The 22769-nt window shown below is 47.6% G+C and overlaps 1 long non-coding RNA gene across 2 annotated transcripts in view; it reads left to right on the top strand.

The window, feature by feature from the left end:
- LOC144227649 (uncharacterized) overlaps nt 1-15129 on the top strand; it is a 43482-nt gene extending 28353 nt beyond the window's left edge. For both annotated transcript variants that reach the window (XR_013333997.1, XR_013333996.1), the window contains exons 4-5: nt 373-727; nt 14488-15129. This is a non-coding gene — a long non-coding RNA (uncharacterized LOC144227649). The remainder of the gene's footprint in view (nt 1-372; nt 728-14487) is intronic.
- Nucleotides 15130-22769: the final 7640 nt, after the last annotated feature.

The raw sequence follows: 22769 nt of genomic DNA on the forward strand, positions 1-22769 counted from the left end.
GGGGGCTTCACGAGAGAGCTGCTGGGCAGGGCCCAAACGTGAAGTGCACGAGGCACCCTGCACGGGGCGTGTAGGGCCGGCGGGTGGGAATGACCCTCGAGGCCCATGGGACCGTTGTAAGTGCAGGGCAGCTGAAGGCTGAGAGCAGGGGGGAATGGAGGAGAGGCCTGGAGCCAGACTGTTTTTACACGCGTAAAAAAACAGAAGTTTATGTTTCTTAGTAACATTTGTTTAATGGAAAATGAGCACACCATACACTTTTGCAACCCCAAACGGTTTTATGTTAGATAATAGCTGAGTTTACGAAGTCGAAATAAAATAAGCCAAAAGATAAAAACACAGAAGCGATGTCGGTCCTTCTTGTGCATCTAGAGAGTCAGAGCAGCTATCTGTGGCTTCGGGTCTCCACACGGAAGCAGCCACATTCCTGGGAGTTCCCTGCACTGGCCCCCACTGCAGCCATCTCCACCACCAACGGAACATGCTCAGTGCACATGACACACAACTGTGCCGGAGAACGAGCAGGTGACCATGGCAAAGCAGAACCAGAGTTCGCAGCCGCTCTGGGGCCACGGCAAGCCCGGCCGGGGCTGCTTCTCCCAGCCGGCCTCGCTGGGACAGATGCCCGTCTTCACACAACCAGAGAAGTCCCAGACCGACCCCAGGAACCAACGGCAGTGGACGCCCTTCTGACCCCAGCTACGTGTTTCAGGACTTGGAACTTAAGGCAAGTTTTTCCAAAAATAGGAGTCAAATCACACTCATCAGTCACACACTTATTTTTTCCTATAGAAGTGTCCATGACAACATGCAATTGACTTCACCCACTTTAAAAATAGCGTAAAACAACTCAGTGGGGAATTAACATTATCCATGTTTTGTGTAACAGACTTTTTGTGTGCCCTTTAGGATCCTGAAAAGGGAAGAGAGAGGAGAGAAGGAGGTAGAAACTCTGCAGAAGTCTAGAACTGACACTCAGCAGTGAACCTAAACTTTTTCATCCCAGTAAGTGTGAATTGTCGTTTTGGGGTCAGGTGATACAGTTCAGGTTCACAGAAGTAGAACCAGGAAGGCCAACTGGGCGAGCCATCCTGTGGACCGGACGTGGGCACCACGACGGTGGTAGAGGGGCCAGCAGGGGCCACACCCCCGATGTGTTTTGCAGTTGGAATGAGAACGTATTCCCACAGGGGATGCTCACCATCACGTAGTTATTAACCCTTTATTGACACACACGTAGCTTGTTGCCATTATTTTATTCCTGTGAACAATGAGTACACAGTCTGGCACATTGTTGAGTGAGTCACACGATTATCAGTGGAACTGCTGAGTTCAAGTACGTCCACTTTGAGTTGTATGTGTGCTGTCAAATCGTCCTGTGTAATGGTTGCGTTATTTTCTGCCCACCACAGATCACTTAACCTTCATTGGCCGTAAGAGTTAGCTTGCTTCTAAATCTCAACCAAATTTGTAAATGAAAGACAATGTCTCATAATGGATTTAATTTGTATGTCATTAACCATGATGATAGTCAAGTGTTTATTCATGCGTTGACTGACCATTTTGAACTCTGTTTTCAGTGTCTGCTCACCTACTTTATTTGTGCTCCTATTGGCTTGTTGTGTCTATTTTTTCTTTACCAGTTTTTATACGTTTTGGAACTTACACCACTGTCGTCTGCCTTTGGACTTGGGCCACCTTCCAGCTGCACCCTGGTTCAGACAATACCTACTCAGAACAGGAAATGATTTAGCCAGAACCGTCTAAATGATTTAGCCAGCACTCTGGGAGCCTTCAGCGTAATGTAATTTGGTTTCCCTCCTCCTGAGCAAGACTATTTTCTAGTCTGTGATAAGTACCTTCCATTTAGTAATTACAGGAACACAATCTCACCAACTTAGATGATCATTATTTATAATGGGGATTTCAAGCCTACTTCTCATCAGTGAGTTTGGCTAAAATCAAATGTTGTATTCAATAACTCCTAGAGCATTTTGTTTTCGTAACAATCATATTCAACTTGTGAATAGGGTTACATATTAGAATAGGGCAGGGGCACCTGGGTGGCTCAGTCGGTTAAGCATCCAACTTCGGTTCAGGTCATGATCTCATGGTTTGTGGGTTCAAGCCTGCATCAGGCTCTGTGCTGACAGCCAGCTCAGAGCCTGGAGCCTGCTTTGGATTCTGTGTCTCCCTCTCTCTCTGACCCTCCCCTGCTCACGCTGTCTCTCTCTCTCTCTCAGAGATAAATAAAAAAAAATTTAAAAATTTTGAGAAAAAAAAAAGAATAGGGCAAATACACCAGAAAGAATAGTTTGTAAGAACAAGTATTAGGCGCAGAGCAAGGTCTGGGAGCCGAGAAGATTAACAAAGGAAACGTTGGCCAAGGTTGCCAAGAACAGAATACTGTACACGCTCGCGTTAACAATGCATTTGTAGCAGAAAGAGAGTTGTGCATGATCCTCAGTCACTGGGTATTAGAACTCTCTTTGGAGCTATAGCTGGTCTAGACGCTGGGCATCCACCATGAGCCCTGGAGTCATTGCATCACTTGGCCAATCCTATACGGGGGCTCAGAGTTTGGAGAAACCTCCATCTCCAAATGCAGACACAGCCACTCCAAGCCTTCCTGGGGGAGGTGAGCCCTAGTGCTCGAGGGGAAAGCCCTGTTCTGATCACCCAAAAAGAGGTGCTCTAGTGAAGCCTTAGCTTTCATAAAAATAGCATTAGCTTTGAGCGTCTGGTCAACAAAGACAGCTGACAGGAAAATAGAAGGTTATGTGCTTAATGAAGTGATATTACATCAGTAGCAGATTTCAGCTGCTCCTCTCGGCCGGCCATCGCCATGCTCCACGCAGCCAGTGCGGGATAAAAGTCCTTGCAAACCCGGAGTCATAAACATGGGCCAACACGCCGCTGCATTCACAGGACCTCGGTCCGACGATGTTGAATGCAGGCTCTGTTCACTTTCTTTTGGTTGTCGAGCATTCCAGAAAGAAATAAGAGTTCATGCTGCCAACTGCATCAATGTTCTTACGTCCTGAAAACAGTCAGATTAGCGTCCACTGGGCTGAAGAATTCACCTCCAGGCAAACGTTCTAGTTGGTAAAACTAAAACACGAGATGTGTAAACACTATCTCATTTCTTCTAGGAATTAAATTACCACCTTTACAAGCTTCCCTTAGAATATGTGTTTAAAAGAGTTACGTAGAAAAGACAACAAAATGCCACCAACCCACCCTTACATGCTGCTCCCTGCCCACAGAGCCAGGGGCCCTGGAAGCCAGCCCTGTGGCCACGTTGAATCCCCCAAGTACGCATGAGGGTGCGCTGACGTGTCCTCATTCCACATCTACATCATAAGAGACACAAGCCTCTCAAGGCGCGTAAAGGACACGTTTCTAAGGGAATCCTAGCATCCATTGGCGAACGGGAAGAAAATAGCAAAGAAAAGCATTCCTTTTGCAGAAGCGGTCAAAGCTTTGGCTCCAATATGGACAGTTTCATAAAAACCTGCCTGTTTTTACTATTTTCCTCTTAGGATCAGATTTCAGATGCTTCCCTTCCTCTTTGAAAGCGTTTCTCTATGAAAGAAAGTCTTACAGGCCAGTAGCCAAGATTGAACCTTTCAAAGTAACCAACACTTGTGTGACTTAGCAGCTTCTGGACTGTCTAGGTGAGCCTTTCAGAGAGCAACCTGGTGGCTAGAACTTGAGGTCAGGTCTCTGCTCACACATGCTGTGCACACTGGGGCAGGTCAGGTTGTTCAGAGAGCCTGGAGGACTCTGGGAAAGTACGCACCTTCCAAACAGAACTTGTAATCCAGTACGTGTTTAAGGTTAGGTCAGGAAATCTAGACTAGACACTTCTTCTCAGTTAAATTTTTGCCCTTTTCATACAGAGAAAAAATAATTTTAAGGCTAATTTTTTTCAAGAAAAAGACTGATGGTCTAAGAATAACATAATTAAAGTACATCAGGGTCATTAGACTAGGTATATTTTGGTCGTGTTATTCTTTTCCCTTTTTCTAAAATCCCAGAGCCAGGTGAAAAGAAGTGCTGTGGTTTCAGTGTCATTGTCATCTGGGACACTGCCCAGTGCTGGGCACACGTGGCTCTCAGTACACTTATTGTCTGACTTAGTGAAGTTAAACCTGTCTCCAAGGAGCCACACCCCACAGCCATCAGGAAACTGGGAACAAAGCCCGCAAATGGTTTCACCCTCCCTCTGCTGGGAAGGTTCATTTAATGATCCCTGACCCAGCCTCATAGCCTGGGGACCTTCCTGGGTCTGGGATGCCCCTCCCAACTTTGACTCAGTATGGATGTGTATTGATCATATGAGTAAATCATACCACTCTACTGATTCATCAAAGCAATTACTTTCCAAGTGTTATTCCTTTTTAAAAATTTTCATTTAAGAACGAACCACTATGTTTAAAAAAAACAAAAACAAAAACAAAAACCTCTGCTGTTATATTTGAAGAGTATCTTAACAGTTTTTATCTGCACCAGAATATTGTCACCAAGTCGGTCAGCATCCATGGTTCACTCTCCTTCAAAGCACAAGAATGTGTCCGTTCTTTCTCCAGCCCACCAAGGAATTGAGAAGTATGTCACCCTAACAAAGACAGCCTTTTCCATTGTGTCACATGTGGGAGCAGAATGATTCCTGGAAATCTGAAGTTTTGGGTACCAAGAATAGCCAAGCAGTCCTTTCTCATTTCTTCTGAGTTCCTTTTTTCCTTTTATACACAAACAGTAACACAATATACTCAGTTTGGTACCTTACTGTTCTCTCTTAGAAATATGGTTTGAATATCTCACTTATCATTAAATAAACAAATTTCTCATTTTGAGGATGGCTTAATATTCTACTGTATGGATATGTTATTGCTCATTAAGCCAGTTCCGTGTTCATGTCTCCAATTTTTTGCTAATGTTAATTTCAAATCTCAATTATTTGACACATATTCAATTAAAGATGTAGGATGGATTCTTCAAAAGGGAAATAGTTGAGTCAAAGGATGTGTATGTTTTGAACGTGACAGTTTTTTTCCTAATTACTTTCCCTAGATGCCATTCCAGCCTTCCCCTCTCAAGGAAAGCTAGATAACACCTTTCAGCCATGCATCATCAACCCAATGTGTGCTATAACTTCTTGGTCTTTCCAAACCAAGTGAGATAATCGCAAAAGGCTGTGTGTCTTTTCTTACTTTTAAAATGCAATTGTTTTCATTTTTATTCATTTGCAGGAGCTCTTTATGTATTAGGGGAAATCAGTTCTGTTAAAAGAGTTAACATGTGTTCCTAGTTTTTAATTTGTCTTTGGACTTTGCTCTTGGTGATTTTATAAGCATGCAGTGCTTAAATCCAGCTAAATCTTCTGTCCTAAGGTAAGGTGTTTGATGCACATCGTATCTCTGTTCCTGAGAAACCCTCTAAAATGATCGTAATGGATACAAAATCACAAAACTGTGAGGATGCAAAGAAAAGGGGAGAATTTGGTGGAAAACTAGAAGACTTAAGGAGACTGATAGTGAGCAGAGGAGGGGGCAGGCTGACTCCACAGTGCGTATGCAGAACCCTCAGGAGCAAGCCTTCTCCAGGAGAGCTCGGGAGTCAGGGTCACCACTGTGTCCAAAAGAGAAGCTGAGAAGTGTGATAAAACACAGGATGATTGGTTGAAAAGAGCTATTTATCCTCAAAAGAAACTGAGCTGGAGGAATTCTGGTCACAGAACTTCTGAGGATACAGACAAGGCAAGCACAGAAGATGGAAATTACTGTGTTCTGTCAGCACGGACATGGACGTTTTCACATCTTTCAAATCAGAATATTCCTGACTCTCATTTGCTCCTTAGAATTTTAGTTGGAAGCATTGTCTCGTCTTCCTTAGCTTCTTGTCCTCTTCGTTTCTAGATGATAGTGGATGGACTTGGCATCACCTTGACCTCCCTGTCCCGACACATGCACACCCAGACATGTGATCTAGCAGCTCAGACACAGACCCCTGCAGATTAGAACATCCAGCCTGTCCTACAGCCCCTGTGCCCTGGAGCTCGGAGGTTGGCAAACCAATAAACACGCATGAAGTTAACAACCAATATTTTAGTGCCTTCCTCTTAAATAAAAACCAACACGTAAGAGTAACCAGACTTAAGGAGAACCTCTAACAAAGCATACAAAAAAAAATTGGAACAAAGACAAGTAGGAAAAAGACAAAATAGAAAATTCACAAGAAGGGAGAGATGGTGGGGAGCTAAAGAAACATTCCAATTAACCATAACTAACACTTTGAAGAATAACAGAAGACGTTGTATTCTTGAAAAAAGAAAGACAAAGACACAGGTCAGGAACCAGGATCCAGTGTAGGAGGACAGGATGCAGAAACCCCAGGAACAAAGCAGAACAATGGCAGGATCCCATGTGAGCATCAGGCCCACGCCAGTGACCCCGAGGAGGGGACAGAGGCTTTCAAAGGCATGTCTCCAAGGGAAAACTCACCTGAGAGCTCAGTGTTCTTGACTCTACTTGAAGGAACTTTCCCATTCAGTCAGAGGGTTTGAGAATGATAGACGCTTCCGGACTGAGAGGCCTTGTAGCTACTGCCGTGTGATGAACCCAACAGCTTCATGGCTGAATGTAACTTGCTGCTGTCACCCAAGGTTTTGTGGGTCAACAAGGCTCAGCAGGGCTCTCCTGGGGCCCTCGCATGTGGTTACTGTCAGGCGGTGGCTCAGACGCGAGTCACCTGAAGCCTTGGTGGATGGCCATACATGAGGCCATTTCCCTCATACCTCTGTGCCTGGCTGGGAGGGAAACAGCCTGAGAGTGGCCAGACACCTCTTTCTGTCCACACAGCTGCTCCACATGTGGACTTGGGCTTCTTCTCAGCAGAGCATCAGCTTTTCCCAGAGCAGGTGTCAAGAGACTCAAGTGGAAGTGGAAAGACTCCTTATGGCCCAGCTTCAGAAAACCCAGAGTGTCACTTCTACCACAGCCTTGGGCAAGGGCTAGCCTGACTCAAGAGGAGAGGACTGTGCAAAGTCCTGAAAACTGAGAGGCTTAGTTCACTGGGCGCCATCTTCGTAATGAGCTCCCACATCAACCCAATGAAATAACGCAAGAAAAATGTAGGGTTGGGTAAGAAAGAATATGTAAACATAACTGCATGGCAGAGAACAATATTGGTGTGATAATGACCAAGTGAACATTAAACACTGATTTAACTTTTTAAAAAAATGCTTATTTTTGAGTGGGGGGAAATGCAAACAGGGGAGGCAGAGATAGAGGGAGACAGAGAATCCCAAGCAGGCTCCTCGCTGTCAGTGCAGAGTCTGATGTGGCGCTCGATCTCACAAACTGAATCATGACCGAGCCGAAGCCAGATGCTTAACCAACTGAGCCACCCAGGCATCCCAGACATAGATTTAACTTTATATGCCAGGCTGAGAGGATAGGGAGGGGCTGCGTAGGGGGCCTTATGAGGGGCACAGCACGGAGGTCAGGAAGACGTGATGAGGGGAGGCAGCTCGGGCCCGCACGGGGGCAGAGGCAGTATCTGAGAGCAGCATCCTACAAGTCTGCACCCTCCAAGGCTTTTCTTGCTTCCTGTTCATCCCTGCTCAGGTGACAAGGGAAGAGTTTCCTTCTGATTTTCACTGTTCATGTAAAAAAAAAAAAATTAATAGACAATAATTACATTTAAAAATTGAGGAATACAAGGGAACCCTGGGTGACTCAGTCAGTTAAGTGTCTCTTGATTTAGGCTCAGGTCATGATCTCACGGTTCATGAGTTGGAGCCCCGTATTGGGCTCTGCACTGACAGCGTGGAATCTGCCTGGGATTCTCTCTCTCCCTCTGTCTCTGCCCCCCTTCCCCCTCCCTCTCAAAAATAAATAAACGAACTTAAAAAAAATCAAGGACTATGGGTACATAGTTTCCATTTTAGAAGGGGAAAATGTGCTGAAGGTGGTGGTGATGTACCTAACACGGTGAATACACTTAATGTCACTGTCCTCAAAATGTTTAACCACTGAACACAGGTTAAAATGGTAAGTTTTGTTATGCATATTTTATACACACATACATATAATATGTAAACATGATTTTCAATGCAGCCGACAGCAATGAAAGTATAATGAAGGGGGAAATTCAGGAATAAATAGTTAAAACAAATTAAAGTTAAATAGTTATTTAAAAGTGATGAAAGTAAACAGTGAAATAGTTAAAAGCAGGTTTCTCTCAAGAAAGGCAGTCAGGACTGGGGCAGGAGATTATGGTTTCCTATTATAAAACTCATTGCACTTTTTAACTTTGTAAACCGTTTTCAAGTATTAATCTGATAAAAATACAGATGGGCCCTAAAAGGTAAAATCTATGCCATTTTGAGTGGTAATGAAATAACCTGGTTTATGAACATTATCTCTAAGGAAAGCAAATGTCCTGGATGTTCTAGAACAAGACTAGTTTCAAATATGTGGCCCCATTTTCTTCAAAGATGTGTGTTTACTCACATGGCCACCACTCCAAGAACCTATCGCAGAACAGGAGGATGGGGGCCTTCTTTCTGGAAGCATCTCTGTAGCTGGATGACAATGCATAGAAATAGGCAGATGTGAACGTGTGAGCACAGTAAGCGATTCATAAGAGCAGTAGGCAGCATTTAGAAAAGGACAAATCCTTCATGGTGAAATGAGATGCTTTTGTTCATAAATTCCAAGTTAAATCTGCTCCTTCAAATAGCGGTTATGGTGGATGCCTGCATTTTGCCAAGAAGAGAGGATAACTCTTCATAAACTTGCGGGAGGAGCCACCGTCACAGTCAGTTGCACCCCATAAATCAATTCCCAACACACAGTATACTCAATAAAATAGAAGTTTCCTCTAATATACTTGAACTTTACAACATGTACTTGGCTTTGTGAATTACACCCAAAAGACTCGGGGAGAGTTTTATTGCTAACAGTGTTATTAAGTGTCACGCTGAGGGAAGAATGGATTCTTTCCAGATTGATTTACCTCCTAAAAAGTAGCACCTTGCAGGGGATTACCAATCATAAGTTGCCCTTCATAAATAACTTAGTCAAATTGAAACTTTCTCTATTCACTTAGTAGAGTCATAAAAACATATTCCTGCCATGAGCTGGAGGACTTGACACATAACATCCCCAGTGTACAAATTCCACAGTAGCCCAGCGCTAGTTATTTTTATTGTCATAAGAATGTATTTCCAGGGAGACATATAAACAAAGGGTGTAACAGGAAGCTGTATTTGGCTGGTCTGAGCATCAGTATAATCTGTTAACAAACCTGGGAATTTTCTCAGTTCTAAGGACAATGTGGTTTTGACCAGTAAGTGGAAATCCTACTCTTCTTTTGCGAGCTGTAATCACTAAAGCCCAGCACTGCTCTGCTCTTGGGACCTGCACACTCCAATCTGTGTCTTTCATTGAACTTAGCTCTAAAATCAAAACAGAATTCGTGATGCAGCTTCTTGAGGACATTTAAAAGTCAATGGTGTCACCTCACACCAATTAGGATGGCCAACCATCAAAGGAACAGAAAATGACCAATGTTGGCAAAGATGTGTAGAAATTGGCATCCTCCTCCACTGTGGTGTGGTCATTATGGAAAACAGTATGGAAGTTGCTAGAAAAAATTGAACATGGAACTACCACATCCTTCAGCAATGCCACTTCTGGGTACATATCAAGTCAAAGCAGGAGCTCAGGGAACTATTTGTACATTTGTTTACTGAAGCATTATTCACAATAACCAAGAGGTGGAACCAATCTGGATGTCTACTTATTGATTACCAGATAAGCAAATTAAGGCATATACATAAAATAGAATATTATTAAAAGAAGGAAATCCCAACACATGCTACGACATACATGAACCTTGAGAACATTATGCTACATATGTCACAAAAAGACGAATGCTCTATGCTTCCACTTATATGAAGTATCTAAAGCAGTCAGATTCACAGACACAAAGTGGTGGCTACCAGGGGCTGGGGCTGGGGGAAGGGAAAGCTCATGGTTAATGGCTAAGAGTTTATGTTTTATAAGATAAGAAGGGTTCTGAAGTCAGTTGCCCAGAGATGTCAAATATACTAAGCCCTACAGACCTCCATAATGAACGTAGTAATGGCTAAGATGGTGAATTTAATGTCATATATCTTTTAACCACAAAACAAAATACAACTAACTAACTAAATAATGGTAGTTGGGAGACTGGAGAAGAAGACCATAATGTAGAGCACCACCACGCTGATGGGAGAAAACAAATGGGACAGTTTCCGTTTTTCCTCTAATGTCCCCAGCTTGAAGTCAGCGCCTCCTGATGCCTGGACCTGGGCACCCGGACACAGAAGCAGATGTAGACTACACAAGAGAGTGCGCTGACTACAGTCTTATATGTCTGGCCAGGGGACACAAAGGGGAATCAGAAAGTACTAGAAGGACTGAGGAAGGAAAGGAATGTGATAAAGAGACACCATAAAGTTGTTTAGGGATTTTTGATTTGCCTCACGCCCAGAGGCTGCACGTGTATGGATCTGATCTGATGGTGAAACAAAGACTTTGAGACTCCATGAAGGGACTGACCGCCACACTGGCTCCAGACTGGCTCCCAGTTGGTGCACGCATAGGACATGTTTGAATAGAGACGTGGTCTTTCAGAACTCAGCTGACAGGAGAACCGAGACCCGCACAGGCTCTTAAGCAGCATGGAGCCTGCTTAAGATCCCCTCTCCTCCATCTGCCTCTCCCCTGCATGCATTCTCTTCCTCTCTAAAATAAAATTTTAAATAAAAAACAAAAACAAAAAAGCAAGGAGGCTTACGAATCCATTATTGTGCTACCGTGGAAATGAATCCAATTGGATCTCACAGCCACTCTCAAAGAGTAAAAGTACAGAATGCTTGAAATTCACATTTTTCATTTTTACTTTTCTTTTACTGAGCAGCCAAGTGATTATAGATTTTAAAAAACTCAGACATGTGCACTCTGCTCTTGTCACAGCCTGCAGCACTGAGGAACCTGAGTCTCTGAGGATAGAACCAGATACAAATATAAGGATACATGGATGGACACATGGACAAAGATAGATAGGTAGATGAGAGAGAGAGAGAAGAGAGAGAGATGATAGAGAGAGAGATACACAGGTAGATAATAGATGGATAGATGATAGAGAGATGATAGAGAGATAGATAGTAGATAGATAGAAAACGGACAGATGACAGATAGATAGACTGATAGGCTCCCAGGGGCCATCTTTACGATGTTCCTAAATGGGAGACAACGTAAGCAGCCACCGACCCTGGGATGACCAAGCAACTTTCACACCCTCGTAATGGAGAAGGCAAGTGCAGGGCAGTGGCCAGCACGGGGGGTCCTGGCCACGAAACATGGTGCAAAGCAAAAGCAAAAGCAAAATGACTGATGAAATCGTTCAGTGTATCTGATGCTCCCGAACAGGCAAAACCCGTCTCGGGGCTGAAGGTCAGGGTGCGCGGCTCGGGCGTGAGAGGGCACGCGGCAGGTGTGAAGCGACGGCTCCCGCGGCCCCGGGGGCTGGCCCAGCTCCGCTCGCTGTGATGGTTCACAGGTCGGTGCCTTCACATCCGTGCGCCAGGGTAACCTACTGATCCTCTCGATCACTAAGCGCCCAGCACCACCCGTCCTGTACCGCAGGAGGAGCCGCCCCGTGCTAGGCGGGTACACACTCTGCTGTAGTAAACGCCGGGCTGCGCGATGATGTGTCCTGTTTACGGACCCAGTGCGCAACCTTTTTCTGAGCACATAAACTAAACGTGTAAATCTAAACCCTCAAATGCAAAGATTCATAAGCCAGATTTATTACTATAGAGATTGACCGGTTTCTTGAGGCGTACCACTTCTTTGGGCTCTGGTAGAAAACTTGTATTTGCATTGGTTTCAATAACCACTTATTTAAAATTTTATTTATTTATTTATTTTGAGAGAGGTAGGGGAGGGGCAGAGAGAGAGAGAGAGAGAGAGAGAATCTCAAGCAAGCTCTGCACCATCAGCACAGGGCCTGATGCGGAGCTCGAAATCACAAACTGAGAGATCATGACCTGAGCTAAAATCAGGAGTCAGATGCTTAAGCCACTGAGCCGCCCGGCGCCCCAAGAACCACTGTTAAATGTACTTTGTGAAATCGCACTTCTGTCCCAGGCACAGGCCATGACAGATACCCTGTGACCTGTGGGTTTTCTATCACCTTCGAGTTTTAGGGCTGTCGTAGCTCAGGACGCTCCCTGCGATTCCGTTTTCTCCTCTCCGCGCAGCCTCGTGGGCTGGCCTGGCCCGGGGCTCAGGGGAGGGGGTCCTGCCTAGAATACGTGTAAGTCATGGGGTCGCGGTGGGAGAGGGCACAGCTTCCCGAGACAGAGAAAAATGAAAAGTGAAGACCGTGATTCATTGTTGTTCTTGGGTCTCTAGTAAAAGTATTGAAATTGCTCAGTGAGCTGGCAAACCCAAATACAGCACAGCCGAGTGCTAGATTTTGGACATTATCAACTTCTTTTTTTAAATTTTTCATGTTTATTTATTTTTTGAGAGAGAGCGAGAGAGTGTGTGTATGTGTGTGTGAGCAGGAGAGGGTCAGAGAGAGAGGGAGACACAGAATCTGGAGCAGCTCCAGGCTCCAAGCTGTCAATGCAGAGCCCGGGGTTCAAACTCACAAACCATGAGATCATGACCTGAGCCGAAGTCAGACACTTAACCACTGAGCCCCCCAGGCGCCCCAAGGACATCATCAATGTCCCAGACTCACACAGATTCCTGCTAAGCCCCTGAATGTTGCATTTTCACAACTTCATAGATTTGTTTCATTCATGCTTAACATCCCTTCCTTACAGAATACTGAGCTCAAAACCAATCCTTTCTTAGAAACTGGCAAGAAAAATAGTCCCATTTTTTTTTCATTTGCCTTTTTTTAAATTCTAGGGCGCCATCTGCTGACCGTTATATTTCTTACTATTTTTTAGCATTCAAGTTGATGGTATTGAATGAATCATAATCAAGTATTCATTTGATTATACACATCAGCTCCCTCTGGGGATCTGACCAACCCAGTTTACCATTACAGCTTTGGAAATGGAATCATGAATATAACACTTCTAAATTTTTTTAAGTTTATTTATTTATTTTTTGGGGGGAGAGAGAGAGCAAGCACAAGCAGGGGAGGGTCATAGAGAAGGAGAGAGAGAATTCCAAGCAGGTTCAGCACCATCAGCACTGAGTCTGATGTGGGGCTTGAACTCACAAGCTGTGAGATCATGACCTGAGCTGAAGAGTCAGAGGTTTTATTTAAATGTTTATTTTTGAGAGAGAGAGCGCGCAAGTTATTGGGGAGCCAGAGAGAGAAGGAGACACAGAATCTGAAGCAGGTTCCAGGCTCTAAGCTGGCAGCACAGAGCCCGACGTGGGGCTCGAACTTGGGAATGGTGAGATCATGACCTGAGCCGAAGTTGGACGCTTAACCGACTGAGCCACCCAGGCGCCCCATGACTCAGAGGTTTAACTGACCTCGCCACCCAGGCCCCCTGAGAATAATACTTTTTAACTTTAAAAGAACACTCATGTCAAATTGGCAAAAGGGACACCGGTGGCCTGCTCAGATACAGGTGTGAGCAGCCCCAGGTAAGCCAGATGCAGGTAACTGTGTAGATCAAGGGCCTTAAAAATGTCTGTTCCTTTTAACCATAGAATTTAAACTCTGCAAACCACCTACGGAAGGACCAGAGATGTGGGCAAATATCATGCGTACAGCTGCTTCCGCTGGCTTTTTAGTAATGCACGTTGCTACACCTGTAGAGAGACATAAACATACAGACAACATGCAACTGCTATGGTTTTCAGTTAAAGCTAAAACATTGCAGGTGATGTGGGAAAATGTTTATAATGCAGTGTAAGTGAAATAAATCCAGAAACAGAACGGAATTTGCAGTATAATCCCGATTAAGTGCAAAAGAGATTTACACACTAACTTAAACAATTTAAAAGCCATAGATGTAGCACAAAGATTGTAATATGATTATAGTTTCTTGTTATCATTTTTTTCATATTCCCTAAAATATCTATCTTTCACTTTTGTGATTGGATAACGTAGGTAAGTAATGACGCACATGATTTTTATTGAAAACAAAAGTTGCAGGTGGAAAAAAAAAAATTGCATACTTTGCTTCCGCCTACTGGATGTGGGAGAAATTGCACTTAGAATCTAACTTTCATGAAAGATCAAACCCTTCAAAACAAAACCCAGAAGAAGGCGAAGGCCAAGCAGAGGGAAGAAAAGACAACACAGTGTTCAAATACGGTAAACCTCAAATCGTTATTTTAGGCAGTGCTGTACTGGTAGTATTTATGCAGATTACACAATCTCTGTTCAAATAACTAACATCGATTCAGTTTCCTTGATTTGACCTCGGATCCCCTCTACTTTTTCTTCCAGGACCACCGGCTCCCCACACCCCTGCAGCGGCACCCCTAGATCCCCACGGCCGCCCCCAGTCCGCCCCGACCTCAGCAGGTATTAGCTGATCCTGGAGGGTCACAGCGATCTTGCAGCTGAAGCACCTGACCGCCTCTGGTCTCCCGGACGCCTGCCCGGGTTTTCTTCTGAGTTCTCTGAGCTGCTTCCAAAGCCCAAGTCCACCTTCCAACACGAATCTTTCCAATCCGTCCATTGCTGACGAGTCAAGTGCTTTGTGACATACAGCCCGTATCTCTTCCAGTTCTGTCCGTACTTGCTGTATGCGTGATGTGTCCTGTGAGGTGCCTGGCTGTCTACACTCGTTAGGTCTCGGTGGGCTGGCCCCTTATCGTTATATAAAGGCCTCCTTTGTCTCTGTTTAATGTTTTTAGTTTAAAGTCTATTTTGTCTGACGTAAGCATGGCTACCCCGTTTGCCTGTTTTGTTTCTTTGTTTGTTTGGTTGGCTGGTTACCATTCGCTTAAAATATCTTTTTCCACCCCCTTCGATCCCAGTCCACTGTGTCTTCAGAGCTAAAGCAAGTCTCTAATAGGCTGCACATCACTGGATCTTGTTTTCTTATCCATTCAAATAACAGATTCCTCACAATGGCGAGGGGGGGCCCGCAGGACTGAGTCTCTGTCTCCTGTTGCAGAGCGGTTCTCCTTCATTCCAGCGCCCACCCACAGCCCCCGCAGGCTTCTGGGGCTTGCCACGTCCATTTTCTACCTGGAATACCTTCCCACGTTACCCGCCGCGGACATCCTGCGCACAGCTGCCTTCTCCTCTGCGAAGACCAGGCACCTAGAGGAGTGTAGGTTTTTATCGTGATGGAGTCTCAGGAACGATCTTTCCAATTACTTAGTACTTGGGCAAATTTACGTGCATCTCTGTATCTCGATAAAGGTCTCTGTCTAGGTGTGAGCATGTATCTTAGCCTGGCGTTAAGACAATGGAAGCCAAGAGAAATTAAGTGCCTTGAAGGAGCTCAAGGCTTGATTGGAAGCCTTACCACAGAGAGTCTACACAGGCAGGTATTTTTGGAAGGCTCTTTTCCAGTTAGTGCCACACACGATCTCAGATCTCTAGCAGAGAAGTGGTTTGTATTTACACCTGCAGTTTATACAGGTGGGTAGGACTTGAGAGCCAAGGACAGAAGTTTGAAGAGTGTGGACCTGTCAGGAAGTGTTTGGAGAAGAAGGAGCATCCGGAGGGTGAATCTCAGGGGGGCGGGTGGCCCACACCAAAGCCAGGGGCCGGGAGGGAAGGACGGGGCAACAGAGAGAGGGCACCTGGCGGCTGGGATGGAGTGAGGGAGCGAGGGGCCGGCCACTCCCGTGGGACCCCCATGAAGCACCGCGATAGAACACTAGCTCCCTTCCAGCCTGACCGCATGCAAATGAGCAGGTGGCCGCCGGGGGGCTCTGACCTCCTGCTCCCTGGCGTGGGGGCTCTGGGTCTCCAGCCTCATTGGCAGGACCGAGGCTGCGCCCAGGCCCAGGCCAGAGGGATCGCGAGGCAGCCCGAATGTCCCAGCCTGGCTGGGCCTGGTGCACAACCTCCTTGAGGCTTGCAAGGAAGTAAAAGACATTTCAGAAGCACCCAAAGCCTGAGAAGCGAGGTCCTTCTGAATGATGTCTTACAGCCCCCACAAAGGAAGACGATGAAAATAAATCAAACAGAGTTAAAGCTCACCCTCTTCACCCAAGCTCCCGTCCTTGCTCCGTGCCCCAGTCTCCTGTCCGCAGAAACAAGGAAGGGGCCCCTGCCTCGTGCGAGGAGTGCAGCGGGGCCCAGGCGGACGCGGGCCCGGACCGTGACTGCACCCTACCATTCACTTCCGCGTCCCCTCTGTCAAATTGCTCCTGTGGATTCTTTCATCCACAGTTGGGGAAGGAGACCTGCGTCGTCGCAGAGGGCCCCACACTCAGCAGACACCGCCCCTGGCTTCATGCTCTGCCGGTGGCGGAGGGGGACGCCCATAACCTGGTGGATGGCATCTCTATGTCTCTATACGAAATATCAATCATAAAAAATTGAAATCTTACCCTTTCAGCTCCAAAAGAAACAAGGCTCACATCAATTTGACATGACCCTTGGAGATCTGACCACTGCAATGCGACAAGAAAAAGAAATAAAATGTTTTTACAAATAAAAATATATTTATGAGTAAAATCTATCTTATAAAATAAAATAATGGAAAAAGAAAGCATTTTTTGTTTGTTATTTTTCTTAGAGAGAGAGTATGAGCAGGAGAGGGGCCTCGGTGGTAAGGGAGGGAGAGAGAGAGAGAGAGAGAGAGAGAGAGAGAGAGAATCTTAAGCAAGAGCCCCCATGTTCTGTGCAGAACCCAACACAGGGCTCCATCCCACCACCCTGGGATCATGACCTGAGCCAAGCGTCAGACGCTCAACTGACTGAGCCACCCAGGCGCCCCCAAACGAAGAAATATTTTATTTGCAGACAACATGCTTGGGTATGTAGAAATTAAAGGTAAGTGTGCAAATAAATTGTTAGAATTTATAAGTGTACTTAGCAAGAATGCTGAATATAAGGTCAATGAAAACAATGGCATTACTGTAAATTAACAAGAAATTAGAAAGTAGCATTATAAGCCATCATCTCCCGGCAAATAGGTAAAATGAAGCATGGCTGTGTCACAACAAGCTACCAAGTCAGGATTTTTTTAATTTTTAAATTTTTTAACGTTTATTTTTGAGAGAGAGAGACCACGTGTGAGGGGCGGAGGGGCAGAGAGAGAGGGAGACAGAGTCCGGAGCAGGCTCCAGGCTCCCAGCTGTCAGCACGGAGCCGCCAGGAAGCCAACCATCAGTGAAAGCAGGGACGGGGGGGGAGGCCACTGGAGTTACTTTTCTGTTAGATTGATTGAGCAGGGAGGGGTTGAACACTGAGCCAGGTTTCAGCCGTGAGGACACCCGAGGGCGCCAGCGACCCCGGGAACCCCCCCTCCCCCAGCCTTTGCAGCAAGGGCGTGGAAGGCGGTCAGACAAGCCAGAGGCCAGCGGGCCACATGTTCCCTTTCCTACCTGTTTGCGTCCACCGGCCTGCGTCCACCGGGTCGGCACCGGTCCTTTGGGCCTGGCCATCCCCGCCCTCATGGTGTCCTGAACGAAATGTTAAAAGCAACAGAGACAGCAGGGAGACAAGCGGGGACGGGAACTGAGACTTCCAGGCAGGAGGCGTGAGGCTGGTGTGGACGCGGGNCGGCACCCCTAGATCCCCACGGCCGCCCCCAGTCCGCCCCGACCTCAGCAGGTATTAGCTGATCCTGGAGGGTCACAGCGATCTTGCAGCTGAAGCACCTGACCGCCTCTGGTCTCCCGGACGCCTGCCCGGGTTTTCTTCTGAGTTCTCTGAGCTGCTTCCAAAGCCCAAGTCCACCTTCCAACACGAATCTTTCCAATCCGTCCATTGCTGACGAGTCAAGTGCTTTGTGACATACAGCCCGTATCTCTTCCAGTTCTGTCCGTACTTGCTGTATGCGTGATGTGTCCTGTGAGGTGCCTGGCTGTCTACACTCGTTAGGTCTCGGTGGGCTGGCCCCTTATCGTTATATAAAGGCCTCCTTTGTCTCTGTTTAATGTTTTTAGTTTAAAGTCTATTTTGTCTGACGTAAGCATGGCTACCCCGTTTGCCTGTTTTGTTTCTTTGTTTGTTTGGTTGGCTGGTTACCATTCGCTTAAAATATCTTTTTCCACCCCCTTCGATCCCAGTCCACTGTGTCTTCAGAGCTAAAGCAAGTCTCTAATAGGCTGCACATCACTGGATCTTGTTTTCTTATCCATTCAAATAACAGATTCCTCACAATGGCGAGGGGGGGCCCGCAGGACTGAGTCTCTGTCTCCTGTTGCAGAGCGGTTCTCCTTCATTCCAGCGCCCACCCACAGCCCCCGCAGGCTTCTGGGGCTTGCCACGTCCATTTTCTACCTGGAATACCTTCCCACGTTACCCGCCGCGGACATCCTGCGCACAGCTGCCTTCTCCTCTGCGAAGACCAGGCACCTAGAGGAGTGTAGGTTTTTATCGTGATGGAGTCTCAGGAACGATCTTTCCAATTACTTAGTACTTGGGCAAATTTACGTGCATCTCTGTATCTCGATAAAGGTCTCTGTCTAGGTGTGAGCATGTATCTTAGCCTGGCGTTAAGACAATGGAAGCCAAGAGAAATTAAGTGCCTTGAAGGAGCTCAAGGCTTGATTGGAAGCCTTACCACAGAGAGTCTACACAGGCAGGTATTTTTGGAAGGCTCTTTTCCAGTTAGTGCCACACACGATCTCAGATCTCTAGCAGAGAAGTGGTTTGTATTTACACCTGCAGTTTATACAGGTGGGTAGGACTTGAGAGCCAAGGACAGAAGTTTGAAGAGTGTGGACCTGTCAGGAAGTGTTTGGAGAAGAAGGAGCATCCGGAGGGTGAATCTCAGGGGGGCGGGTGGCCCACACCAAAGCCAGGGGCCGGGAGGGAAGGACGGGGCAACAGAGAGAGGGCGCCTGGCGGCTGGGATGGAGTGAGGGAGCGAGGGGCCGGCCACTCCCGTGGGACCCCCATGAAGCACCGCGATAGAACACTAGCTCCCTTCCAGCCTGACCGCATGCAAATGAGCAGGTGGCCGCCGGGGGGCTCTGACCTCCTGCTCCCTGGCGTGGGGGCTCTGGGTCTCCAGCCTCATTGGCAGGACCGAGGCTGCGCCCAGGCCCAGGCCAGAGGGATCGCGAGGCAGCCCGAATGTCCCAGCCTGGCTGGGCCTGGTGCACAACCTCCTTGAGGCTTGCAAGGAAGTAAAAGACATTTCAGAAGCACCCAAAGCCTGAGAAGCGAGGTCCTTCTGAATGATGTCTTACAGCCCCCACAAAGGAAGACGATGAAAATAAATCAAACAGAGTTAAAGCTCACCCTCTTCACCCAAGCTCCCGTCCTTGCTCCGTGCCCCAGTCTCCTGTCCGCAGAAACAAGGAAGGGGCCCCTGCCTCGTGCGAGGAGTGCAGCGGGGCCCAGGCGGACGCGGGCCCGGACCGTGACTGCACCCTACCATTCACTTCCGCGTCCCCTCTGTCAAATTGCTCCTGTGGATTCTTTCATCCACAGTTGGGGAAGGAGACCTGCGTCGTCGCAGAGGGCCCCACACTCAGCAGACACCGCCCCTGGCTTCATGCTCTGCCGGTGGCGGAGGGGGACGCCCATAACCTGGTGGATGGCATCTCTATGTCTCTATACGAAATATCAATCATAAAAAATTGAAATCTTACCCTTTCAGCTCCAAAAGAAACAAGGCTCACATCAATTTGACATGACCCTTGGAGATCTGACCACTGCAATGCGACAAGAAAAAGAAATAAAATGTTTTTACAAATAAAAATATATTTATGAGTAAAATCTATCTTATAAAATAAAATAATGGAAAAAGAAAGCATTTTTTGTTTGTTATTTTTCTTAGAGAGAGAGTATGAGCAGGAGAGGGGCCTCGGTGGTAAGGGAGGGAGAGAGAGAGAGAGAGAGAGAGAGAGAGAGAGAATCTTAAGCAAGAGCCCCCATGTTCTGTGCAGAACCCAACACAGGGCTCCATCCCACCACCCTGGGATCATGACCTGAGCCAAGCGTCAGACGCTCAACTGACTGAGCCACCCAGGCGCCCCCAAACGAAGAAATATTTTATTTGCAGACAACATGCTTGGGTATGTAGAAATTAGAGGTAAGTGTGCAAATAAATTGTTAGAATTTATAAGTGTACTTAGCAAGAATGCTGAATATAAGGTCAATGAAAACAATGGCATTACTGTAAATTAACAAGAAATTAGAAAGTAGCATTATAAGCCATCATCTCCCGGCAAATAGGTAAAATGAAGCATGGCTGTGTCACAACAAGCTACCAAGTCAGGATTTTTTTAATTTTTAAATTTTTTAACGTTTATTTTTGAGAGAGAGAGACCACGTGTGAGGGGCGGAGGGGCAGAGAGAGAGGGAGACAGAGTCCGGAGCAGGCTCCAGGCTCCCAGCTGTCAGCACGGAGCCGCCAGGAAGCCAACCATCAGTGAAAGCAGGGACGGGGGGGGAGGCCACTGGAGTTACTTTTCTGTTAGATTGATTGAGCAGGGAGGGGTTGAACACTGAGCCAGGTTTCAGCCGTGAGGACACCCGAGGGCGCCAGCGACCCCGGGAACCCCCCCTCCCCCAGCCTTTGCAGCAAGGGCGTGGAAGGCGGTCAGACAAGCCAGAGGCCAGCGGGCCACATGTTCCCTTTCCTACCTGTTTGCGTCCACCGGCCTGCGTCCACCGGGTCGGCACCGGTCCTTTGGGCCTGGCCATCCCCGCCCTCATGGTGTCCTGAACGAAATGTTAAAAGCAACAGAGACAGCAGGGAGACAAGCGGGGACGGGAACTGAGACTTCCAGGCAGGAGGCGTGAGGCTGGTGTGGACGCGGGGGTCGAGGCGGGCGGGGGAGCCGGGCACCCTTGGGAGAAGGAGCTGAAATACCTGCCCATGAGTTGAACAGGGGGTGGGGCTGAGGCAAACGTAGGAAGCAAGGATGGCATCCAGCTTCTGGCAGCGTCGAGGGGCCGTCCGGGGCGCCGTGGGCAAGGCTGGGAAGGAAATGGCGGCGGGGGGGTCTCTGCCCTTTGCAGACACCCCCGGGTGGGCACGTAGACACACCCAACAGGCGTTTGGCAGTGACTGCAGAGAAGGATCCCGAGAGAGCTTGTCCTTGGGAGGAGCGATATTTAACCAGCAGAGGACGGGCTCCATGATGTGGGGAAGAGGAAGCGATTGCTTGAGCAAAGCCCCGGGCGAGAAGCTGAGGGTTCAGAGCCACCCACTCCCAGGTGCGCTGGGGCGACCGGAACCGCGATGCGCAGGGCAGTCTCAGCCTGGGGGGCCATCGGCCACCACAGCCAGTGGGTGAGGGGCCAGGGAGCGGGGCTCGGTGGTGCTAGCTGATGGGGTTCTGCCCCGGGCAGGAAGGCAGAGGCGCACAGGTGAGGCCGAGAGCCCGGGAGGAGGAGGGTTGCGCCGGCGGGTGGCAAGGCCAGGGTGCGGCATCCTGCGCGACCGCAGAGGGCAAGCGCGCTAGCGTGTGGGGGAGTGGCCCGAGGATGCACGCGACAGGCCGTCAGGAAGGTCCCGGTGCCCGGCTAACTGAATGCATACTTGGAACTGTCGGATGGCCCAGCAACCGCTGGGACCAGAGTGGAGAGAGGGGTTCAAGGTCATTTTCGGGAGGGATTTAAAGACAGCGTCTTCAGCACTTCAGTTAAAAACCCGACCCGGGGAGGAGCGGCCTGTGTTCTCTGCTGGGCATTTGCAAGTCCCCTGCATTAGCACGTGTGTGAGCGAGGATTGTGTCGATAAGTGTAGCTACTCTTCTCCACTGTAGGCTCTTAGAACCGCGGAAGGAACTCGGCCCAGGTCCTATCCGGCTTGTAGGTGCAGGTTTGAAAGGTGGTCAACATCTCCAGATGATCAGTCCCAAAGAATGAGCAAATGCAGGCCCCCCCCTGGCCCAGCAAGGCCCCCGGCTGCAGGGGAAGGGCCACACCGGGCGAGGCCACACGATGCTGGTGTGGAAAGGCGATTGCAAGGCAGACCCCTGGAATTGGGCCAGGGCGACAGAACAGCTGGATTGTGGGTGGATATTCAAACACAGATAAAGAAGAAGAAGCTTCTAACCTGACATACATAGCAACTGATAACAGACAAGTGATATCGACTTCAGTTTCCCAGGAAACATCCGCCTTTTTTGGCGTTGTTTATTGTTTGCTCCAAAATGCACACCTGATGACATTTTAAAGGGGATGTTTTTAGAGCATTCAGAACAATTTAAAACCGAATGCGTTCTATTTTTGAATCCCTAAATCTCTCTGCAACAGGAAAAATCTTCCACGTTAACCGGCAGGAACCTTCCATATTAAGCAACACAACCTCTTTTTACGCAAACTGCTTTTATAGCTCTCGGCTTAGTAGTTACATGGATGATGACAACAGTGCCCCACATCAGGGACAAAGCACCCTGTCACCAGCAGCAAAGACTCACGTTCCACTTTCGTCTTCACTTGTGTGGCAGGACGGTGATCGGAGCTGTTTCTCAGTTTGTTGAGGTTGGGGTTGGGGTTAGGGTTGGGGTTAGGGTTGGGTTTGGGGTTGGCATTAGGGTTGGGAATAGTGTTGAGTTTGGGGTTAGGATTAGGGTTGGGGTTGAGGTTAGAGTTAAGGTTAGGGCTGGGAGGCAGGTGTGGACAGGGTTGGG

The sequence above is a fragment of the Crocuta crocuta genome, unplaced genomic scaffold (assembly GCF_008692635.1).
Source record: "Crocuta crocuta isolate KB4526 unplaced genomic scaffold, BGI_CrCroc_1.0 scaffold41, whole genome shotgun sequence".
Lineage (NCBI taxonomy): Eukaryota > Metazoa > Chordata > Mammalia > Carnivora > Hyaenidae > Crocuta > Crocuta crocuta.